This window comes from Castor canadensis, chromosome 8 (assembly GCF_047511655.1).
Source record: "Castor canadensis chromosome 8, mCasCan1.hap1v2, whole genome shotgun sequence".
Lineage (NCBI taxonomy): Eukaryota > Metazoa > Chordata > Mammalia > Rodentia > Castoridae > Castor > Castor canadensis.
The window spans coordinates 150,423,302-150,449,067 of record NC_133393.1 but is presented as its reverse complement, the minus strand read 5'-3'; the positions used below and the strand labels follow the sequence as shown (position 1 = coordinate 150,449,067).

At 37.9% G+C, this 25,766-nt stretch overlaps 1 protein-coding gene and 1 non-coding gene across 2 annotated transcripts in view; one reads left to right on the top strand and one right to left on the bottom strand.

Moving 5' to 3' along the window:
• Positions 1-25,766, top strand: part of Mrtfa (myocardin related transcription factor A) — a 103,560-nt gene that overhangs the window by 18,048 nt on the left and 59,746 nt on the right. The window lies entirely within an intron of this gene.
• Positions 15,516-15,617, bottom strand: LOC141426076 (U6 spliceosomal RNA). The gene has a single exon (XR_012451183.1). It is a non-coding gene; the product is annotated as a U6 spliceosomal RNA (small nuclear RNA).

Below are 25,766 nucleotides of genomic sequence, written 5' to 3'. Positions count from 1 at the left end.
TCTGGAATAGCTGGAACTATAGGCATGAGCTACCACTCTTGGCTCCATAATTTCTTTTCTGTTCAAATAGAAAACTCAAATTGTGTATGCTTATAGACATGTACTGTTGTAAGAGGGAGAATATAGCTGGAAGCATGCTATTTTGGATTAGGGGCTAGAACTGTTGGTTTGGGACCTTTGTAGTCTAAGCAGTCCACTGACCAAAGAGTACATGGTAAGTAGGTGCTCCATTCCATTCAGTTGTTCTCCTTTATTTGTATAAAGCCCTTTTACATTTTTGCCTTTGTTTCTATTTTGTAAGATTTATTGAAATTTATCTTTGTAATGTTTGTGTTAAGCCATGTTCTTGGCAGAACTGTGAATCCCTTTAACTTTCATTTTGCTGGCCTTTCAGAAGTTTTTATAAATTAAAAACACATGGGTTTTTTTTATTGTTATTTATGAGTAAGAATAATTTGGCTTTTCTTAGGCATAAAATGGTGACATTAGTATATTTTAATTATTTGAAAGTGCATTTGTATAATATAGTGTGTTCTTTGACCAAAGGGCAAATATGAAACTCCTCTTAACAATATATGTGCTCTTTGTCAGAAAGCCATGGCTCATACTTCCCATCTTTGCCTTGTAAACAGCATCATGAACACTTATCTCAAATAATTAAAATATTAACTTAATTTGCCGAGCCATTAGTCTTAGGATATTCCCTTAGAATCAGATTATATTCCTTAGATCAGTACCATTATGAAATACCTGGTTGTGTTAGATACTAAAAACCTATGCTATTAACACTAATTAGGCTACCCAAACAGACACTGTGACCTCAGTCTTCTTTTTTTTTTCTTTTATTTATATGTGCATACAATGTTTGGGTCATTCCCCACCCCCACAGCCGCTCCCCCCTTACTTACCCCACCCCTCCCTCTTCCCCCCACCCCCTCGCTACCAGGCAGAAACTATTTTGCCCTTATCTCTTATTTTGTTGAAGAGAGAGTATAAGCAATAATAGGAAGGAACAAGGGTTTTTGCTAGTTGAGATAAGGATAGCTATACAGGGAGTTGACTTGCATTGCTTTCCTGTGCATGTGTGCTATCTTCTAAATTACTTCTTCTCGAACTAACCTTTTCTCTAGTTCCTGGTTCTCTTCTCCTACTGGTCTCTGTCGCTTTAAAGTATCTGCGTTAGTTTCTCTGCATTGAGGGCAACAAATAAAACACCTCTCACAGCATCTTGGGAAAATGACAGGGCACATACTGTCTTCTTTGCCTCTTGTGTGAACTTATGTAGAGGTTGACCTACTGTCTGGAAGTTGACCTGCTGCTGCTGCTGCTGCAGGCCAGTGGAGCTGGCTGCCATCTGATAAAAGGCTTACCTACCTTTGTCAGAGTTCTATAAAGAACTCTTTCATTTATTAATTTTTTTTTGAGGCAGGGTCTCGTCATGTAGCCTATGCTGATCTCAAACTCACAATCCTATTGTCTCCACCTCCTGAATGCTGGGATTACAGATGTGTACCACCGTGCCACGCTCAGGATAGTACTTCCTTATCTTAAAGCTATTTACAGGGTGAATACATGTGTAGGGGCCTTGTGTAGGATAAAGATGGCCCTTCAGAAAAGATTCATAGTTCTGTGTGTTGGGGAGGGGGTTGTTTTTATTTTTGTTTTTGTTTTTTTTAATAGCCAAGGTCTTGCTGTATAGCCCAGGTTGACCTTGAATTGGCAATCCCCTTGTCTTTACCTACCACGTGCTGAGAATACAAGCATGTACCACCACACCTGGTTAGAACTCTTAAAACTCAATAAGAAGACAACTGAATAAAAATTGGGCAAAAGAACTTGATCAGACACTTCAAAAATATAGATATGACTAGTAAGCACACGAAAACTTGCTGTTTAGCAAGCATTATTGATTGGCAGAAAAATGCAAATGACAACCATAAAGAGAAAGCACTTCATTCCCACTAAATAGTTAAAACAAAGACATGGAACAGTGGGGACTCGTATACAACTCATGTACAATATCAAATGTAAAATAGTACATAATCACTTGGGAAAAATTTAGCAGTTTCTTATAAAGTTAAACATAGTTAACACATAACTCAGAAATCCTATTTCTAAGGCTTTACCCAAGAGAAATGGAAACATGTATTGACATTTGTACTGAAGGTCCATAGCAGTTTAATTTTTAATGACCCAAACTAGGAAAAACTACATGGCTGTCAGTAGGTGAATAGATTAATTATGGTACATTTATAAGTTGGAATATTACTAGCAATAAAAATCAACAGACTTCTGATGCATTCATATTTTGATTTATTTCAGAAACATTATGCTGAATACAAAAAGCCAGACTCAAATTGAGTATACACACTGAATGCTACTATTTATATGACATTCTTAAAAATGTAGGCTACTTGTCAATTTAAAAAAAAGGGAATGACCTATTGATAAATAAAACATCCTAGATGACTCTCATGAGGATTATGCTGAGTGAAAAAGCCCAACCCATTTGTAGAACTTACATATTTAAAAAGAGAAAATTATAAATATTAGGAGCAAACTGGTGGTTGTCAAGAGCAAAGGATGCTGTGGGGCTGGGGGAATTAGGTGTCACTATAAAAGGTCAACTGGAGGGACCCTTGCTATGATGGAAATGTTCAGTATTTTAACTATATGCCAGTATCAGTATCCGGCTTGTAATATTGTACTGTGGTTCTGGTGTTATTATTGAAGAAACTGGGTAAAGGATACATGGGATCTTTTTGTATTATTTCTTACAGAGGCATGTAAATCTATAATTAGCTCAAAAATAAAAAAGCTTAATTTTAAAAATGCAGACAGTTTGGAAGCTTTTCAAAAAGTTAAAACACAGACCATATGACCTACCATTTTTACTTTTAGATATATACCCAAGAAAATGAAAACAGTTGCCCAAGCAAAAACTTGTACACAAATGTTCATGGCAGCATTATTTATAATAGCCCAAAAGTGGAAACACCCCAAAATGTCTGTCAGTTGATGAACAAAGTGTAATGTAGCCACCATATAAAGTAACAAAATACTGACATTTGCTGTAAAAATGAGTGAACCTTAAAACAGTTTGTCAAGTGAGGGCTTGAGGTGTGACTTAAGTGCTATAGCACCTGACTCACAAGCATGAAGCCTTGAGTTCAAACCCCAGTACTGCAGGGGGGAAAAAAAAATTGTACCATGTTAAAGAAGATAAACACAAAAGATCACATGTAGTGCTTTCATTTATATGAAATGTCCAGCATATGCAAATCCACAGAGATAGAAAATAGATTAGTGGTTGCCAGGGCCTGGAGGGTATAGGGTTAGCAGGGAAGGGAGCAACTGCTGATGTATACAGGGTTTCTTTTTGGAGATAATGAAAATGTTCTGAAATTAGATAGTGATGATAGTTACACAATTCTGTGAATAGACCACAATCTATTGAATTTTGAATGGATGAATCATATGGCATGTGAATTATATCTCAATTTTTAAAAATTGTGTAAAAGCTGAACATGGTGGCATGTGCTTATAGTCCCAGTTACTCAGGAGGCTGAGGCAGGAGGATCAATTAAGCCTAGGAGTTCAAGACCAACCTAGGCAACATAGTGAGGCCCCCATCTCAAAAAAACCCAAGTTGCATGAGATGAAACCAAGAGTAACACCAAAAAGTAAAACAAAAAACCGTTAAGTTAGAACATTCCTCTTTCTTACTAATATAAGGTAAACATCAAAAATTAATTCAGGGGCTCCGACTTCTATTGTTAATTTCTAGTCTTCCTTTTCTGTCTAGTTTCCAAAGTGAAACTAGATTAAGTCAGCCTGTGCCCTTACACCTTGAACTAGCATGGTTCTGTTCTGCTTTTCAAAACCTATAAGTGGGTGTGATCTAATTTTTTTAAGTTTATGAAACATTCTATTGCTTTTATTGTTTTTTCCTTTTAGGTACAATCCAAAAATGTCCCCTTTGGTATAAAAAATCAAGATAATTGCCTTTCCTCACCACTTTAGAGTACTCAGCTAATTTGACACCAGGAGGTTGGAGTTAAAATGACTCTTGAAGAATGGGAGCAGGGGGAGAAGGTGGAAGTAGGTAGCATTGCAAGGTAATGCTAAACCAAAACAAAACAAAAACAAGTATGTGAACTTCTTTCCCACCTGCACTGCCTGTCTTCCAATCTTGAGCTCTTGCTGAGAAGTGGGCTGTCTAATAAAACATTACACAAAACCCTCCAAGGATTGATAAAGAGTTGTAGAAGGTAATATGTGAATGACAAGAACCAGCTTCATAGTTGGTGCTGAGTTTTCTCCCCAAGATTTCCATCTCCCATCTATCTACCCTCATTCATTTCTTGGGTCCTGCCATGGGTAAACCTAGGGCTAGTGATTTCCACTTAAAATTGTGCCACATAGATGGGTTGATATTGTTTCTTATTGTTTCCTTTATGCATAGGTGAGGCAGCTTTACATTTTAAAAACACACTATTAAGAGACCAAATAGGAAAACTGTAAAAACAAATGACAAAAACCCCACCCAAACTATAAAAGAAACACATTTCTTTTATTTAGTAAAAGAAATAGTATTAGTAATATTAATAGCTAACATTTAAGTAGGGTTTTCCATGTGTGAAGAGGGATATCTAACTTTGTTTTTTATTTGTTTTTCTATATTCTGCTACTACTATAAATACTTCACTTGTGATATCAGATGTGTGGGGTTTTCCCCACCAACAACCCAGTTATTCAACTCTCTGAATATCAACTGGGTGTCCTACAATTTAATTCAGTTTTGATACTAACTTAGTGTAGACTCTTAACAGGTTAAGACCTCAATCCCATAACCCTGTTCCCAACCTCAGAATGCCAGTCACTAGTAGTGGGTTCCCAGGTTATTCACAGACTCTGTTTGACTTGGCTATAAATCACAGGTTACCACAACCCCCTGCTTAGGTTGGATCATTTGCTAGAATGGCTCACAGAAATCAGGAAGGTACCTCACTTACATTTATGTTTATTATAAAAGGTACAATTCAGAAACAGCCAAAGAGAAGAGATGCATAGGGCAAGGTATGAGTGGAGTGCATGGTGCCTCCCTGCCTTTTCTGGGCATGTAACTCTCCCAGCACCTTGATGTTCACCAACCTGGAAATTCTCTGAACCCTGTCCTGAATTTTTTTTTTTTTTTAAATACTAGGGTTTGCACTCAGGGCCTTCACCTTGAGCCACTCCACCAGCCAGCCCTTTTTTGTGATGTTTTTTCAAGATAGGGTTTCATAGAATTATTTGCCCAGGCTGGCTTTGAACTGAGATCCTCCTGATATCTGTCTCCTAGTAGCTAGGATTATAGGTGTGAGCCACCGGTGTCCGGCCTTGTCCTGAATTTTTATGGAAGCTTCATTATGTAGGCATGATTATTAAATCAGTAGTGACTGGTGATTGTTTTCATTTTGTAATTTTTTTTCTAATACAAAGTCTCCTTTGTAGCCCAGGCTGGCCTTGAACTTGAAATTCTCCTATCTCAGCATCCTGAATGTTGGCATTATAGGCATGTAGCACCATGCCTGGCTGGCTAGTGGGGATAGAGCCGTTCTCAAACCACTACTCTCTGCCTTCCTGAGAAATCAGGAAGTTCAGGTCCTCTGATCATATGGTTGGTTCCCCTTGCACTCAGCCTCCCATCCTTAGTGCTTCCCAAAGCTACTGCATTGACACGAACTCAGGTGTGGAAGAAAGGTGCTGGTTCAGAATAACAGAAGATGCTGTCACCATTGCTGCTCTGATCACTTAGGAAATTCCAAACTCCAGTTATTAGAACATCTATGCCAGGAATGGGGACAAAGTCCAAATACCTATTTCTTCCTCTTCTCTCCCTCTCCCTTTCATTCTCCCCTCTCTCTCTCTCTCTCTCTCTCTCTCTCTCTCTCTCTCTCTCTCTCTGTGTGTGTGTGTGTGTTGGGTGGAGGTACATTGTGGTATTTATAAATGTTCTTACAGTACATCAAATATATCATACTTGAATTCACCCCCTCCATCATTCTCCTTTATCCCCCTCTCCCTTCATTCTTGGAATAGTTTCAATAGGTATCACTTTTCCATACATGTGTACACAGTATTCTCACTAAAAATTTGCAACCCACTTTCCCAGTAGCTGGGATTTCAGATGTGTACTGCCATGTTTGGCTTGAATTTTTTATTAGAACCACAAGGCACAATGTGCTAGTGTTCCAAGTTCCTCAACTCTTACAGTTCTCACAACAGCAATGTGAGATGGATGAACTTATTATACCGTTTTACAACAGAAGAAATTGAGGTACAAAGTAGAGATGAAAGCTGTTACAGTGCCACACACCTGTAAGTGGTAAGAGCTATGATTGCACCCAGGTGGTTCATGCTCTTTACCACACACTGTGGTAAAGTTTAAGCAAACTTCAAACCCTTTATCCCATATTCATTATATGGTAGCTCTTGGTAGGTGATTTTAATTTGTGTAGGTTCTTTGTTCCACTTTTCCAGTGTATAACCTATGGATCTTTTTTGCTCTCCTTTCCTTTCTAAGTTATACCCCCCAAAAAAAGAAAACACTACAATATAACCATTAAAAATAAAAATAAAAACAAAAATAAACCCTTTGTAACCTTTTCTTCTTTTAGAATACCTATATTAAATTCTTTTGTCCTAACCTCCTTTCTACATAAGGATGGTCTTTTTCTGTGTTTGAACCTACTTATGAATAAGCCTGTATAATAATAAATAAATAAACCTATATACAAGCGTCAAGAAACTTCCTTGCTTTTTTTCATTTATTTTTTTGAACTAAGGGCTCTGAGCTTGCAAAGCAGTCACTCTAAAACTTGAGCCACACCTCTAGTTCATTTTTGCTCTGATTAATTTTGGAGATGTTGGGGGTGGGTCTCTCAAACTATTTACCTGGGTGGGCCTTGAACCAAGATCCTTCTGTCTCAGCCTCACAAGTAGCTAGGATTACAGGCATGAGCCACCAGATCTCAGCAAAATTTCCTTATTTTTAAGAGTGACACTTATACCTGTTCACAAGGATTAGAAGGGATGTTACTTTGAATTACAGTATAGTAAGATGTCTGACTACACCCATGACCAAAGCCAGTGTCATATGTTTGAAACTAATCAAAACTTTTCGAGTGTCTTGCCATAAGTGCATTAGAAATATTTTCCGATGTAACACGTAATTTCTGTGGGTTGGAATTAAATTTAAAACTGTATATCTTTAGAGTATCTCTAAAGAGAAGGAACGTGCTGTATGAAGGACCTTGTTGGCTCTGGTTTGGAAAAAGTTTCCTTGCTCCCTCCCCCCTTTCTTCTGAAAAGGCTTTGTTTGAGAGATTTCTTAACAGCTGACTTTTATTTCTAGTCAGTCAAATGTTTGTGAATAATCTTCCATTACCTTTATCCTGAAGATCCTCTTGCGTTTAGACTTTTGGCCAATTAATTTATAAATTTATGATTAATCTCAACTAAGGTAGTTGTCATGCTTTTAGAGAAGTCTGTAAATTTGAATAAAAAGTTTGTTTATTTTTATGAACCCATGCAATTTGACACATGCTGGAGAGATGTTTGATAATCTCGGAAAAAAATGTGGTCCCCACACGTATAGGGATCTTACTCTGGTTTAGATAGTTTAGAATGAGAATTTAAATAATACCTAGTTTAGAATGAGTGTTTATGCTCAGAGAAGAGTAAGCAAGTTTGCTGTTGTGCCTGGCTTCTCTTTATCTCATCCTGCTCACTTCTTTAACTTCATCTCTTGTTCTCTTCCCTCTTGCTTCCTAGGTTCCATTCTCTTTCCCTCCTCCTTCCTTCTTTCTGTCCTAACTTCTGACCTGCTTTACTCCTACTTACCCTTCAGGTCTCAGAAAATGTCCCTGTACTCCAGTCATCGCCATACTTTCTCATTCTCTTCCTTCATTGTTCATATGCAACTTTGTGATTATATGCTTATTTATGGGATTTTGTTTGTTGTGTTTTTCTCATTAGATTGTAAACACTACAAAGATAGGTATCTTGTTATTGTTTTACTTTTTTATATCAAGTATCTATTGGAGTGCTTGACACATAATAAGTGCTGCAGAAGTGTGTATTAATACATGAATGATGCAAACATGAAATATTGGAGAGATCAGGAAGAAAGTTGCTCCATTCTGTATCCAGGTCATCAACCCAACATTTTTTCTGGATTAATATTCCCTGAAGAGCAAGTATAAACTATCCTTCTAAATGATGGCTCTTTTAATTCCTTTATAAAATTTAAAGGAATTTTTAAAAGAAAAAAAAAAAACACCCTGGCATGGTGGCTCACACCTGTAAATCCTAGCTATTAGGGAAACTGAGATTGGGAGGATCAAGGCTGGCCAAATAGTTCATGAGACACCATCTCCAAAATAACCTAACAAAATGGACTAGAGGTATGGCTCATCTCCAAAATAACCTAGCAAAATGGACTAGAACACCTGCTTTGTAAGTGCAAAGCACTGAGTTCAAACTCCAGTTACACCACCAAAAAAACCCCAAAAACTTTAAGGGCTGGGAGTATGGTTCAAGTGGTAGAGCACTTGCTTAGCCAAGTGGGAGGTCCTATATTCAAACTCCAAACTCCAGTACCATTAAAAAAAAATCTTTAGTTTTCCCCTCATTTAATTTGACAAGCATGATTCTCAATTTTTTTTAATTATAAAGATATGCATTTGTATCATATCATTAGATCCATCTCTCCCCAGGGTTGAACTCTTATACAGGTTGGCTTTTTTTATCAAAAAGGAGCTAGCATATAGTTAGAAGCACTATGTATTTTGGTTTATCGACTAGGACTTTAAAGTTTTTCCTTTTGATATACTTAGATTTGTCCACGCTTGGGGAGATCATTGTGGCATATTTAAGTCAAAGGACTTATCAGTGTTTATTAAAATGGCAAGTGTTCTTTTTGAAGCTTAACAGCTCACATTCAAACCAGGAGTAGTTAATGTCTTACTACTTCTTCCGCTCCTTGTCCACTGATTTTTACCTCCTTATTTCAGAATACTTCTGAAGTTAAGGTTGGCAATATTTGTGAGGTATGTGGTGCTCCTCAGAGCTTTTGGCTAAGTATACTCGTCTAAAATTGTTTTCTTAAGACCATCACACAGCTTTAAACTTGGTGTGCTGGTAGTGGGATTTAAAATGCCACAAACAGACTTTACTCCTTGGAAAACTTCCCTTTCTTCCAATTCTTTCTTTTGTTACTTTAAGCTTTCTAAATGGTCTTTTTCTTTGGAAGTGCTTAGAAATTTCATAGCAAAAGAGTTATATAAAGTAAGATTTAGAAAATTTATAATTTAACAAATGCTCTTATAAACTGTTAACAGAAAAAAAGATGGATCAGTTAAAGTTTACAAATTACTCTTAAATGCAAATTGCTAAGTGGTGGTGTTATGGGTATGAGTTTCCTGACTTTTCAGGATGTGATCCTTTTTAGCCCTGAAGCTAAATATCAAGAGGCTACATGTTCAACTATAAAATGTTGGCCTCTGCCAACATTACATCAGCTCTGCAAAACCTCATTGGCTAATTACCCTTGGGACTAGGACATGTATTTGGCAGCTTGTGAAAGCTGCTTTTTCCAATTTCTGCCTTCCTAGCTGTGACATATCCCAAAGGAATGGAGTTGAGAAACCATCATCTTTTGAAAGCTCTCAACCTCTCATTCCCACAGTGGTTCTTATGGCCAGGGATAGATGATTCCTTCTTCTACTTGAGGAGTCTCTTTCAGCTGATGATGTATTCTTTAAGTAGTGACCAAGAAAAGGGTGATGGCAAGGAACCTCATTAGTATGTTTCTGGGTGATTGTCTACCAGGATTCTAATGATTGTGTTAGGATCATCTTTATATTACCAAAATTGAAAAAGCTGGAAGACCAGAATTGGAATCACATATGTGATCATTATCTGTGTCAATTGACAGTTGGCATAAGAATTAGGATAGATGGAAGATGGAGATAGGGAGGATCACAGTTCAAGGCCAGCCCCTGAAAAAGTTCATGAGACCCCATCAACCAGTAACAACTAGATGTGGTGGTATGCGCCTGTCATCCCAGCTATGCAAGAAGTATAAATAGGAGGATTGCAGTCTAGGTCAGCCTGGTCATAAATTTGAGACCCTATTTGAAAAATAAGTAAAACAAAAAGGGCTGGGCACATGACTCAAATGTAAGTGCCTGCCTAGCAAGCACAAGACCCTGAATTCAAACCCTGGTATCATCAAGAAAGAAAGGAAAGAGGTGGGGGAGGAGGAAGAGAAGAAGGAAAATAATTACTGTATTCATTTAACCTTTCTTTTAATGAACACTTGTAAAATAACTTTCTTGAGGGCAACCTTGGATTGTAAAAAGAACTGTATGACCACAAGCAATCCTCTTAATCTCTTTTAGACTATTTTTTCATCCTTAAGATAAAGATATTATACCTGCCTTACCTTCCTCAAAAGATGTTGTAGGAATGGAATGAGGTAACACATGTGAACAAGATCACCAGTAATGTACTAGTCTGGTGAACAGACTAGAACATAGGTTCTGGGCCACTTTTTAGACCTCACCTTACCTGATTTTTCTTTCCTTTTTTTTTTTTTTCCTTTTCCTGGTACTGGGGTTTGAACTCAGGACCTTCACCTTGAGCCACTCCATCAGCCCTTTTTTGTGAAAGGTTTTTTGAGACAGGGTCTTAAGAACTATTTGCCCAGGCTGGCTTCAAACCGAGATCTTCCTGATCTCTACCTCCTGAGTAGCTAGGATTACAGGCATGAGCCACTGGCACCCGGCCTAATCTTTCTTTATCATTTGACTCTATTCAGTGCTGTCTCTTCATTCTGTATTTTATAGGATTCTTTGCTAAAACCTAAGTATAAAATAAATGCATTGGAAAATTATTGGATGCTGTACAACCTTAATAGGAAGGGCAGATAACTAAGTTCAGAAAATAAACAGAAACTGAGCAAGGTAAAATAGAATGAAGACCAGGTTGCAGAACCAGCCTGCTAAGGAGTCTCACTGCTCACTAGATCCTGTGGCACTGCTGCTCACCTTGTCTCCAGTGAACACCTGCTTCTTTTGGCACTTCCATCAGTAGATACTTGCCTTCATACCAGGAATAATTTCTGATATTTTCACCTTCATGTCATTTCTTCAATATCTAAAGTTCTAGATAGGAGGATCTGATCAGCTGGACTTGGATTGTACATTTATAGACCTAAAGGCCAGTGTGCTGAGAGAGGGGACATCTGTTACTCTGGTTCCTGTAGAAGAAAGAGGGGCCTATATTCTTCCTGTCTTGGAATTTCCCCCAGTGAAAAGTGTTCAAGGTTCTGGGCAGCTAAACTACAGACATTATTCTCCCTACAAACCTCTGTCTCTCTGGCCATTGTTTATTTTCTCTTATTATGTCCTCATTCTAGTCCTTGACCTTTTTCCTTTTCAGTCTACACATTCTCCTTAACCAATCTCACCCAACCCATGCTTCAGCCATCACTTACTGAGTGATGTGTATATCTGTATCTATAGCACTCACTTAGTTCCTGATTCTAGATTCAATCCACTCAATTTTCCCACTTGACTCTCACACATTTAAAACTGATGTCACCATTGTCATGATTACCCTCAACTCTGCATGCTGTAACTTAACCAACTGTCTTAACCAGAAAATTAGGAGTCACTTTTGATTCTTCTTTTCCTGTACTCACATTTGTTCAATTTCTGAATTATATAGATTCTTTTCTTTGACTTCTCCTACTCCTATTTTGATTCACTGCCCTAGATCAGATTCTCATTTTTGTGCTTTTTTTTTTAATTTTTTTTTTTTTTTTTTTTTTTTTTTTGGTGGTACTGGGGTTTGAACTCAGGGCCTCATTCTTGCTAGGCAAGTGCTTTGCCACTTGAGCCATGGCCCCAGCTTTTTTTTCTTTTCTAGTCATCTTATTGGTTGCCCTGCCTAGAGCCTGATTTCCTCTAATCTGTCTTCATTTAGCTGCCAAGATACTTTTTGTATCAATTCTAATCATTTTACTCTCTTGCTCAGAATATTTTGGTTTCTTGTGGGGTAAAATTTAGACTATTACATTTGTCTGTTTAATCTTTCACTAAATATTTGGTCATCTCTCGTCACTTCCAACCTCAGAGACTTCAGCAACACTTACCAGCTTTTGAGTTTTAGAACTGTTTGATGCCTTTTTATTTTTCTATTTCTTGCATATAATCTTGCCTCTGCCTTGAACCATTCATTCCTCTTTATGCATATCAGGTTAACTTCTACTCATCCTTCACAATCAAGGGCTAGGTTTTCTGAGATACATGTTGTCTTTCATCCATCCATGCCTGAAACTTGGGTGTCCCTTCCCTTGTGCTCTCTTTGTGTTTAGCCATAGAACAATTGTTTTAGTGTATTATTGTTCCTAGCAGTTCTCATGGGACATAGGAAGTAAGTTCCTTGAAAGCAGAGGTGGTATCTTTTTTCTATATCCCTAATTCATGGCCCATGTAATTGTGTAAGGACTAAATCAATAAAAACACTTTGAGAAGTAAAGCTCTGTACACATGCAGTGATACTTTCATCACTGGGCATTTTCTTGTAAACATAAAGTCCTTCTAACTCTAAAGTTCTATAATTTATGAATCAGTTTCTGGGGAACAATTCTGATTTTATTTCATTCTGCTATCTGTTAACAGGTGGCCAGAGGTCTAAGAACCTACCAGCCCATGGATGATTTTGTCTTGTCTGTGATAAACTTTATATTCTTTCTCCAGGAGGTTGATTAAATAACAGTTTTCTTTGTTTTTCCTCAACCTAAAATACATTTTAATCCTAATAGTGGTCTGCTTCATGTGTCATTGTACTTCTCACCCTATAACTACTAATTTAATCATTTCACTTTAGTTGTTCTAATGGCCATAAATTTTACACAGTGGCTAAATCTGTATGCTGTATTAATATTCTGGAGATTAGCTAGAAAATCTAGAGATCTATCTAGTGACCAGACTGACCTGGTGGTTCTGCAGTTGCCTTTCCCCCATCCCACAGCTCTCTTTTGGGTTTTACACTACCACTGGTTGGGAGAGCGGGGGCTGGCAGAGCAAACAGTATATAGTTTAACTTAACTCCTTTTTTTTTTGAAGAACATGGCTACTGTCTCTTGATTTATTGCACTGGGAAGAATAAGTTTTACTTTTTTTTTTTCTTGTTCCTCCCTCTATGGGAGCCTGCGTCACTGAGAAATGTTTAACCTCATGGCCTTGCACTGAGGCTGGAAATTTGCCTAAGGGAACTTGAAGTTGGCAGTATTTTTACTCAAATTTTCCCCTTATGGGGAGGGGGGTTTTAGCAGGACCTGCCAAAACAGGAAGATGCTGGGAAATTTTTTTAGTAACAAAACTGTTGCCATTAGGTTACTGAAAATACTTGAAAAGTTTTCTGGAGATAAGCATAGGCATTTTGAATTCCCTGTGGGAGAAAGCTGTAGCTTCTACCAGGTATAAACAAAATTCAGACTGAGAAAGTTAGCTTTTCAGTTGTATGGTATGTTGTTATAAGAAAACTTTGACCAGCTCCAGGAGAAAGAGAAATTAACCAGAGAAAATTTTAGGAGTTTAGAAACTCTCACTTGGGAAAATAGCTGTAGGCTGAGGCAAATCCGTATGGACTATGGGAAGAATTTGGCTTTTTATCAACTAAGAGTAAATCATAACAGGGATTTTTTTTTTTGGGGGCGGGGGGAAGGAGCAAATTTATCTTTCAGATTCTTATTAATCCTATTATATTTACAAAAGTACTTCATTGACACAAACAAGGTATTTGTCCACTAAGAAAGTGGATGATCTTTGGTGCCCAAAGAAAGATCTCTGTATTATGGGAAGATGTGAACCAGCAAATGTTTAGAATATGACTACCTCTGCTTATTTTTATCTCTGTGTCACAGATGAGGAAAAGTTGTGCAGTTGTTTGCCATTATGGCATGATAAGCTGAGCAGACACTGGGCCCTGACAAGGAAGGAATTGTGTGGTTAAATGATTTGTGGCAGCTATGTGATTTCCTAGCAAATTGGAAGAAACTTTATAGTGCTTAAGACAAATACTTGCCCACTCTAAAAAATAGTTGGATTCATCCACCATGTTTTTATGTGTAGTGTGTTTGCTACTGTTAATGTGGATGATTGAGGGCTATAATATTTATGGCTAACAGACTTTTTTTTTTTTAAGTCGGCAAGTACTTATTAATTACTGATGATTATATACCTAACTCTATCATAGTTACTCTGAGAGATTCCTGAGAAGTAGAGGAATGATTCTGAAACCCAACAAATTTTATTCTTGTTGGCGATATAGGGGCTATAGAGGGTAATAAGATCATATTGAAGAAAAGATAAATTTTCCAGTATACAGGAAATCTTACATTCACAATGAAGGTAATATTAGAGCTAAACTGTAGAGGATAAGTGGAATTTGGGTAGGCAAGAGGAATCAGGAAGGAAGGCAAATCTGATTGTGTTCAGGTAGGAAGAGTTTTCTAAGGAAAGAAATAGTATGTGAGGAAGAGTAAGATTTTTACCTTGATTAGAATAGGAAGTATAGGATAGTTGGAAAATGGGTCGAATATGTCATTACTGAGGAGGTTGATGATAAATTAGAGTTTGGCCTTCACCAGATATTGGAGTGTTAAGCTCTTTAATAATTAATTAAAGTTATCAATAAATTTCTTTCAATTGAAATTGGTATTGAAATAATCAGATCTATATGCATTTGTAAGAAATACTACAGTACAAGTTATCCCTAGGGGAAAAGGTTTATTTAAAGCTCATAATTTTGGAGGCTGAAAGTGCAAGGTTAGGAGGCCCTATCAGTTTGACTTTTGGTGAGGGCCCCTTTGGCCACATGACATCATGGTGAAGGGCTTCATGGCCTGAGCATGTGCAAGAGGGAGAGTTCACATGGTGAGACAGGAAGCCGTAGATAACCACAGTGATTACTTTTTTAAGGGCTAAGTTTGTGAAAAGTTGTTCAGAGGTCAGATAGATGCATTTAACTTGTACCTCTTTTTTGAAAGCGTACAGGGAAAAGACTGGGACTGGGATTTAAACTCGGCTTTTCACTTGCAAAGCAGGTGCTCTACTGCAGTCCATTTTACTCTGGTAATTTTGGAGAATGAGGTCTCTTGAACTATTTTTGCAAGCTAACTTTGACTCACAATCCTCCCAGTCTCAGCCTCCCAAGTAGTGAGGATCACAGGCACGAGTCATCAGTTCCAACCAACAATTTTTTTATTTGTTTGTTTTGGCAGTAGTGGAGGTTGAACTCCACTAGGCAGGCACTTTACCATGTGAGCCATACCCCCAGTCCTTTTTTGGTTTAGCATTGATGCCTGGGCCAGTCTGGACTGTGATTCTCCTATTTATGCTTCCTGAGTGACTGGGATGACAGGCATTTGCCACCCCATCCAGCTTTTTTTTTTTTTTTTAAATATAGAATGCTTCATGAATTTACCTGTCATCCTTGCATAGGGGGCATACTAATCTGTATTGTTGCAATTTTAGTATATGTGCTGCTGAAGATAGCACCACATCCAGCTTTTATTGGTTGACATGGGTCTCATAAACTTTTTCCCAGCACTGGCCTCAAACCACAGTCCTCCCAGTCTGTGCCTCTCAAGTATCTAGGATTGCAGGTATGAGCCATTGTGCCTGGCTAAGACGCATTCTTTTAAATATATTATATATAACAAAATATATAATATATGAAGCCTAATATAGGAACAGGGCTCTTAGAGAAGCAATAAATTCTTTTGGAAGGGGGTTAGGCAAAGTGCTTCATGGTGCTGTTGCCGTGTGAATTATCCACTCAGCACCTAATGTACTCCAGAGCCGGTTCCAGCTACTAGGGGTACAGTGGTACACAAGGCAGACATGGCATGGTGCATGTCATTTTACAGCCTGAGATTTATTGATGAAGGCAGACAAGCAATTGTAATAGAATAGGAGTTTTAATGGAATATTCAGAACACCATGTGAGAATAGAGTAGGGGGATCCAAGCAATTTAGGAGACATTGCAGAAAGGTCTTTAAGAGAAAGGGATATTTAAGCTATAACCTGAGGGATGATGTTCCAGCACAGAAATCAATGTAAAGACCTGGAGGGAGAAGTAAAATAGCTTATTTGAGGAACTGATGGATTTTTCTTATAGCTGATAACAGGTAATGTATTGTAATAGATACGAGTGAAGCCTCAGAGCCTAACTGCTGCCTAGGGTTACATCTTATCCTTACCACTTACTGTACGTCTGTGCCTCAGTTTCCTCATGAAAATGACCATAACAATAATTTCTGCCTCACAGATGCTAGGAGTTTAGGCTCTAACCAAAGAGCAATGGGGTGTCACTGAAAGATTTTAAGAAGAAACATAGTATCAATTAGATTTGCATTTTATAAAGATTATTCTGGTTTCAGTGTGGAGGACAGATTGAAGGGGATTAAAGAAAAGTGGTAGGGAGACACCAAAGAGGCAATTACAAAGTCCAGATAAAATGGTGGTCATGAGAAAATAGATTGAAAAGTCATTTTGAGGTTTTTTTTTTTTTTCTTTACATTTTTTATTGTACAAAATACTGGGTTTCTGGACTAGAGGCATGGCACAAGCAGTAGAGTGCCTGCCTAGCAAACCTGAAGCCCTGAGTTTAAACTTCAGTACCACCACCACAAAAAAAATTTCATTATGACATTTTCATATATGTATATAATGTACTTTGATCATATTCATTCCCCTCCATTATGATCTCTTTCCTCCCCTCCTGCTGGTTCCCTTCTTCTCAAATAGACTTGAAAAGACATTTGTTAACTTATTTAACAAATTATTATATGCTAGGTATACATCTTGATTTGGGATCAAATCAGAAGCTCCCATTGAACTTATGTTCAGTGACAATGAACATTCCTCTCCTCCCCCCAACTGGGGGAGTCCTCATATTACCTTCCTCCTACCTACAATCTCCTGCATGGCTAGAACCACAGATGCACACCACCATGCCTGGCTTATTGATTGAGATGGGGGCTTGCTGACTTTTCCCGAGGCTGTCCTTGAACCTCCATCCTCCTGATCGTCAACTCCTTAAGTACTTATGATTACAGGTATGAGCCATCATGCCTGGCTTTTTATTTATTTGTTTATTTATTTTTAAGGTGAGGATCTTGTCATGTTACCCAAGCTGGTCTCGAACTCCTGGTTACAATTGACCCTCCTGCCTCAGCTTCCCGAGGAGATGGGCAGGCATGGGCATCACTGAAAGTTTCTTTAGGATGGAGAAATATTAGTAATGGGTTCTTTCCATAGTAACTGGGATTCAGGGGTACTTTTTTCTAAACTGTTTGATTTTTAAGATTACAATACACTTCTCTTTGGGTACACACTAGCTTTCAACTTGTTGCATTGGGTTAGCTGAATCATGTAGTGCATACCCCACTATGTCTCTTCACTCTGCCTGAGCTGTGATGGTGAGGGTAAAGGAGGGGGGTCATTGGTTAGGTGACAAGTGCAACAATCAGAATGAAGTAATGCTGGGTGCTGATGGCTTATGCCCATAATCCTAGCTACTTGGGAGGCTGAGATTGGGAAAATCTCAGTTTGAGGCTAGCCTAGGCAAATAGTTCATGCGATATCATCTCCAAAATAACCATAGTAAAATTGGCTGGAGGTGCAGCTCAAGCAGTAGAGCACCTGCTTTGCAAATGTGAAGTCCTGAATTCATATCCTAGTCCCACCAAAACAAAAAGAATGAGGTAATTGAATAAGTAATTTAAAGTCATGTTCATCACTTCCCATTTAGGTAATTGTTGGTATTTAAAATTTTTGCTTAAGAAGTCTTATATATAAATCCATATTTGCATAATTTACATAAATGCATAAATCTGAAATCTTACATCTTGTTTATTTACTTGTACTGAAGTCTTAACTCAAGGTCTTGCACTTGCAGTACAGGCAAGTGATACTGTACTGCAATGCATACTGTAATGCAGTGCTGCTGTACTGCTGATAATCTGTTTATTAAAATAAATAACTGACTAGGCATGTGCAGTGGTGACTTCAGCTTCAACTCATGACTGAATCTACTAGAAACAATCTGTTGAGCAGTCTCAGCATTGTTCAAGTTAGTGAGTCACTTGTGGAGTCCCATCTGGAAACAGTGCCATGTCTTAGACTCTTTACCACAAGGTGTTTTTCTTGTAGTGATTCTCAAAGTCTTTGTAGACATGGAACTAGTCCTTTCACTTTGAGATCCTTTTTCTTTGCATCTCTGATTAAGTCAGCACCCACCTTCTCTAGGGATTTTATATTGTGACCGTTTAGGGTGATTCTAAACCAGTGAATCACCAATTCTGCTTCCATGGGTGTCTTTTGGGGACTTTTTTGTGAGGGGAGGGGTGATATTGGGTTTGAACTCAGGGCCTCACACTTACTGGGTATGCACTGTATAACTTCAGCCATGCACTCAGCCCTTTTTGCTTTAGTTATTATTTTTGGCAGTACTGGGGCTTGAATTTGGAGCCTTGTGCTTGCTGGGCTTGCTAGACAGACGCTCTATCACTTGAGCCACAACCCCAGCCCTTTTTGATTAGGTAATTTTTGCGAGAGGGTCTTGCATTTATACCCAGGCCAACCTGGATGCAATCCTCCTATTTATACTTTCTGCATAGCTGGGATGACAGTTACACACCCCTGTGTCCAGATTTCATTGACTGAGATGAAGGTCCCACATACTTTTTGACTTGCCTGGACTTAAAGTTGTGATCTGCCTGATCTTCACTTCCCAAGTAGCTCTTTTTTAATCTTTAAAAGCCATGGCTGAGGTGCTGTTGGTTCCTTACTGACTTAGTCTATGAGAGCCAGTAGTGGTGAGTCAGGAGCAAGAGCAGTGGAGCTGAGCTCCACAGCACCCACCACTATGTCTTTCCAGCTCCTATTTTTAAAATGCAGTCTTCCCCCCAACCCTCTCTCTTTAGCCATCCCTCTTTTTTCCTCATTATCCCCACATTGCCTCCAAACCAATATGCCTATCTTGGCATATTTTTTCTGTGGACTCATATACTCCTATACAGATCCATATGCAGAATTAAATATGTAGTTGGGAGCATTGAATTTTTTAAAATGGCATATTTTTGTGGTGCCAGGAATTAAACTTAGGGTCTTATGCATGGTAGGCAGGTGCTCTACCATTGAGCTACATTCCCAGTCCTTGGTTGTTTTTTTTTGATACAAGGTCTTACTATGTAATTCAGGCTGGCTGTAGTCTCACTGTGTAGCTGACCTCAGCCTAGATCCTCTTGTCTCAGCCTTGCCAGTTCTGGGATTATAGGCATGCATAACTACCTCCAGCTCAAATAAATTATTTTTAATAGCTGCAAACTACTTCATGGCTTATCGGCAATATAACATATTCAGACATTTCTTTATTGATTGGAGTCATTCTTTTTTACAACGATGGTTGCAATCAGTATATATCCTTTTTACTCTTTTGTATTTTGTTTTTGTTTTTGTAACATTATCTAGTATGTGGGCCAAGCTGACCTTGAACTCTTGATTGTCCTGCCTCTACTTCCCAAGGGCTGAGATTCTGTAATCTTATGTACCACCATACCCAGCAGGTTTTATGTACTGATGTGTGTCTGTTTCTGTGGAGTATGTTCCTAGGAGTGGAATTGATGAGTTAAAGGGACTAAGTATTTTTAAGTTCAATAGATGCTGGTACCAAATTCTTTTTTTTTTTTTTTAAGATTTCACATTTCTACCTGCTACACATGAGAATACGTCCCCCTTCCCTCTTTGCTAGATATAGATGTTATAAGATCTTTTAACTTTTCTACTAGTCTAATGGGCATTAAATGATAGCTCATTGTTACTTTAGTATTCCTCCAGTCAGGGCTGTAGTTAGGATTCTTAGCAGGAATAAACCATAAGAAAACCTAACCTGATTTGGCAGCAGGCATATTTCCTTGAAATTGTAAAATGTCAGAGAATGAATACAACAGCTCTTTAATAGTAAAAAGCTGGACTTTTGGATTCTAAGACATGAGATTGTTGCACAAAATTGAATTATACTGGGAAATGTATCTGTGCAGGACTTTCCCTAGATGCCTAGTTGGCAAATTACCTTGCTACAGAGATCATTTTTCTGGGGAAGTTGAGCACAGTGGTAAGCAGATCACATCCAAGAAAGGAAAGGACTGTATTTTATATACCATGTTACACAGAGATTTAGTTCGATAATGTACTTCAGTGTAATAATAAAGTATCAGTATTTTCTTTATAATTATAATTTTAACAGTAGTAACAGCTAATATGCATTGACTGCCTGCGTTATATTAGGTCCTTTAAATATTACTTCACTTAACTCTAGCGGCAATTTTTAATGTTTAAATAGCATTTACTTTTCTGAGAGCAACTAAACATGAGCTGGTAAATACTAAAATTTAAGTTCAGCCCTTTGACATCCAAACACCTAACATAAAACATGCAGTATGAAAGAGGATGGGTAAGACTCAGATAGAATTGAAACTTTCATTTTGACATAAATATAGTCCCCCACATTATAGAACTTATCAGTACCAGGGGCTGATTTGAGTTTAGTGTCTTTCTATTTCACTTTGTCTGAGATCTGGCAATGATGGTAAATAACATTACCAAGGGTTGGGTTGTTTGGTTGTCAGTTAGCATATGCTTATTGAAAGACATCAAAATAGATGCTGTGGTATTTGATCTTGTTTATTGAGTACCCATTGGATAGAATCCCACTTTATTTTGTGAGACAATAAAATAAGAAACAAGACGCTGATCCTTTTTTTTTCAAAGTGTTTAGCATTCAGTTGCAGATGAATGTAGTCAGGGGCTGGAGATGTGGCTGAAATATTAAAACCTTGACTTCAAACCCCAGTACTGCCACAAGACAAGCAAACAGACAGACATACAACAACAAAACAGATGGATATAGTCATGCTACAAAGTGAGAGGAAATTTATGCTGAATGTACAGCAATTTTTTGAAGTTCATCAGGGAAGATTTCTTGGAATTTGAGCCAGGTTTTTAAGATAATGGATATGAACAGTTGGCAGAACCAAGTTTCCTAAAGGATAGTGTACTCACAGAGTCCATTCCAGTTTCAAATATTTCATACTTTGTTTGTCCTCCCATCCGTTCATCCATCCATTCATCCATCCGTTCATCCATCCGTTCATTTAAAGCTGGAGTCTCACTGTGTTGCCCAAGCTGGGTTTAAGCAATCCTCCTACCTCACCCTTCCCAATAGCTGGGATTACAGGTGTGTTTCATAGTTTTAAAAAGAAAGGAGTGATCTCTGTCACAGATCTTGAGATTCTGAGATGAGGATTCTGTTTGATCAAACCTTTTTCGAGGCTCTCAGTTATTTAAGTGGCTGCTGTCCTTTGTTTGAATTTGTAAGGGTGACCTTTAAATACAAGATTTGGAGTCAAAGATTAATTTTCAGGTGTTTGGTGATTTGTTTTTTTTTAAACAAAAAGAAAGAGATGAGAGGTAATTTTAAGTTTTTTTGTACCATTTAGTTTTATTAATCAGAAAAGTTGTTGTTTCCTAACAGAAAGGTATCTATATGTTCAGAACCAGCCATGGCCAGAATTCTGACCAGATATAGGATTTATCTCAAAATTATCTGAGGACTTGAGGCTTAGGAAGTTTGGGAAATCTAGCTGTTTTTTTGAATCACAAGGCAAATCAGTTTTTATTTTCTAAAAGCAATTTTTAATTATAAAGTATTTGTCTTTTTAAAATAATAACTTTTACAAAGGACGCTCATCATCTGTAATCCGTTTTTTTCTTAATTTTAAAACAGGGTTTTGCTGTTTAACTTAGGCTGGCCTCTGCTTCCACATTCCAAGTGCTGGGATTATAGGCACGTGCCACCATGCCTAGCTTTCCAATCCAATTTTGTTTATTGGCAGTACTGGGGCTTAAACTCAGGGCCTCATGCTTGCTAGACAGGCACTTTACCACTTGAGCCACTCTGCCAGCCCTCCAGTCCAATTTTGAACTTTCTTAATTTGACCAATTACATTTTAAGCTGTGAAATTAATAATTTTCGTCCGAATGTATCAGTTTTAGATTTTTTTTAATCCTGGAAAAATGTTGATGCCTTCTTTGCAGCATAATCTTGGTAAAGATTTTATATTTTTCTCTTGTCTAGCATGCACAAAGGCTTGGGTTTGATTGAGCCTTAGCACCACCAAAAAAATTGTGTTTTTGTGTGTGTGTATGTGTGTGTGTTCATTGGTATCAGAATTCAAATTAGTATGTATAATGAAGGATGTTCTACTCTAAAAAGTTATGAAGCATTCCAAGTTGAGAGTGACTCTCAATAGTAACTTTTTAGGGAGCTTAGTTTACTCACTATCCTACAGTAATAAATTCTTTCAGATTCTCACGCTATAGACACCATGTAGTTAAATGACTTTCCTTTTTGTCCTGTCCTTATGTGTATCTGTGAACAAGACATGAAACTCTGGTGAGTGTGGCATCTGGCCTCTGACTTCTAGGGAAATGTATGAATTTGCCAAAAAATTAACATGCAAGACCCTTGCTTTGGAGATAAAATAAAGGGAAATGGCCTTGTGGTAGAGAAGCTCTAGTAGCTTTGAGTTTTGAAAGATGTGACTGATGTAATGAGTAAATAATTGACATTATTTGATAGTTTTTTTCCTCCAGACTGTGTATTTCTTATTTTGTTGTTGGCTGATGACATCTAAACCACTGACAAAGAGCAAATAGTATATTTTGGTGTGATCACAAGCAGTTAGATTAAGCACAAAAGGTTTCTAGACTTGTTAGCCCTGCTCTCCTGTACCTGAAGGGAAAAACCTGCCTTTGGGACTTCTTTAGACTTTTCTTGCTGGTGCATAGGACAGCCTGAGGCCTTTAAGTGGGATGGGGCAGAGCAGGAATGCACAGGTTGTTAAGACTTTTCTAGCTGTTGGTTCCTTGTGCATTGATGTGGGCAGGAGTAGTAGAGGAGGGTAGCAAATAGGTATCCTCTGTGGTGCTAGATGGGAGAAAAGATGCTGGAGGCTGGGAGCATAAAGGTATGTGGAAGACTGTCTTCATAAAGGAGATTATAAAACCACTAATAAAGAGATGTAAAAGCATGATGTTCTTTCTGTTTATAAATGTACACTTTTACTTTATTAGAGTGTAAAAATTAGAGACTGTGCTTGAAAAATTCTGCCCAGATTTCCTCTGCTTCTTAAATTATTGTTTAGGCTACAGTATCACATGCCTAGTTTTGAATCTAAGGAGAAACTCAGCAGGGAAAGTTTAAAGTCAGTTTGACTCTTGTCTTAGCTCACTTTCTGTTGCTATAACAAAATACCCAGGGGTGGGTAATTTGTAAAGAAGGATTTAAGTACCTTACAGTTCTAGAGATTCAAGAACGTGGCGCTGGCTTCTGCTTGGCTCTGGTGAAGACCTCCCAGCTACAACACAGTGTGGCAGTGGCATCATAGTGGAAGTATGCAAGAGGAAATAAAGGAAGCCAGAGAATTTAGGGGCCACAGTCTTTTTATAACAATCTGCTCTTGTTAGAACTAGCCAAAGTTTCAGGAAAACTATATTAATTCCTTCTTGGGGCAGCACCCCCAGTGACCCACCCACCTTTCACTTGGCCCTGCCTTTTAAACATTCCATTACCTCCACACCTTCACACTGAAGATCAAGCTTCTAGTGCATGAACCTTTAGGGGCACACACTCGAACCATATTCAGACCCTAGCAGCCCTTAACATATGGGGTCACAGAAAAGACATTTTCTTTCTGTGTTGTACAGTCTGTTTTAAAAACCTACTTAAATGTCTGCTCTTGCTTTCAAAGTCATTTGGAAGAAAGTCATTTTAGAAAGATTGAAAGCCAGGCATGGTGGTATACACCTATAATCCCAGTACTCAGGAACTGAGGCAGGAGGATTGTGAGTTTGAGGGCAGGCTAGGCTACATAGTGAGATCCTGTCTCCAAAGTAAAACAAAACAAACATTTTTGAGCATGTGATTATAGGGAGGCAGTAGTCTTTAATTTTTCAAAAAAATTTTTTTGCTTAAAAAACATTAAATGCTTTGCCTTTTTTCTCCCTGAAGTCATGATTACTCAAAGGCACAGTTAGAAACTCTTCTTTCATCTTGATTTTCTGTTTCAGAAAGTTCTATTTGCAATAAATAGTTAGTCCACGGTGTGCTCTGGCAACTCCACTCCACAGTTTTGTGTTCAGACTATTTGTTAGTACTTTGTGTTGTCTCTGCTCTTTAAATGACTCAGTATTAGTCAGAGAATCAGAACAAGGAATCCTGGGAGAGATTGTGACTGGTTCCCTATTTTGGGTGATGGTTTTTATTTAATTTACTAGGTCATGTAATGTAGGAAGATGTTAACAGTTGAGAAATTCTCAAGGAATGTAAATTCTAAGCATGATATCTTTATGAGAACAATTGTGAAATGACTAAAATATGAATCTAGTAATGTTAAACAGATCATTTTTATAATTTGCTCCTTGCCTATTTTTCTATTCTGTGAATGTTTTTGTGTGTGTAGTGAAAGATCATGGCAGTCTTAAAGGTGTAAAATTAAAATTAAACAATAATAAAGTGAACAATTTGCTGAACATTTTCTTTACAGTTGAAATACTGATTACTGATTGTCTTAAATTCATCCTAAAGCCCTATGAATATGGTGATGTTATCTTAATTTCCAAATTGAAAAATAATAGCTTAAAAAGAACTGAGTGGTAGTGGCCAGAGCCAGAATTTGAGCAAAGATCTATCTGGTTCTAGATAGATAGATAGGTGCAAATTCTTAGCCACATGATTATGCTGCCTCTGTCCTGCTTCTGAGGGATGGAAAATCTAGAGAGATCTTAGGCAGCTGATGCGCTTGGTTGACTGAGTAGTTCCTTTGTTCACTGCCTGTGTCTTCCTTCTCCCCCAGCATAACTAACTTAGTAAATAGTTATTTAATGAACAAGTATGTACAGTTAACCATGGCAAATAAGTATACTGACATTTTTCCCTATAAAATTTGTGTAATTATATGCTACATTTGTAAATATAGTAAAATATATCTTAAACTAATATATATCAGGTTTATTTGTGGCACATACAGCCTTTAGATAAGAATAAATCACTTCCTGTCCACATGATTTCTGGAGATTATTAGCAGTCTGAGTGCTCACTTCCCTCCTCTGACCAGCTTCCCTGCTGCTGGTCTTGACCCTGTTTTCCACATTTCTGGCAAAATGACTTTTCTCTATTTCTCTTTCTCTCTATCCTCCATACCTTTAAGTAATTGTTATTTCTATACCTTTAGCTTTTGTACACTCCTCTTCCTTTGGTTGGGATGCCCTTCCCATCTTTTTGATATATGTATATATCTCTCGATAATTTGATTCAGCTTAGGTGTATTCTCTTGGAGGCCTTTTCTGATTCCTCCCAACCAGCCAGGCTCCTGCTTCTACCTTCCCATCAGAACACTCTCAGGCTGAGAGATGGTATAAGTGGGTACAAGTGTATATCTTTCCTTGAACAGCCTTAGTGTAAACTCCTCAAGGGCAGGGACTTAGGTGTTTCATCTCGCTGTGTCTATAGTGCCTGGCACTTGGTAGGCAGACAATAAATATCAAAAGAAAAATGAAACAAAATAAAGGGTGTAGCTTGC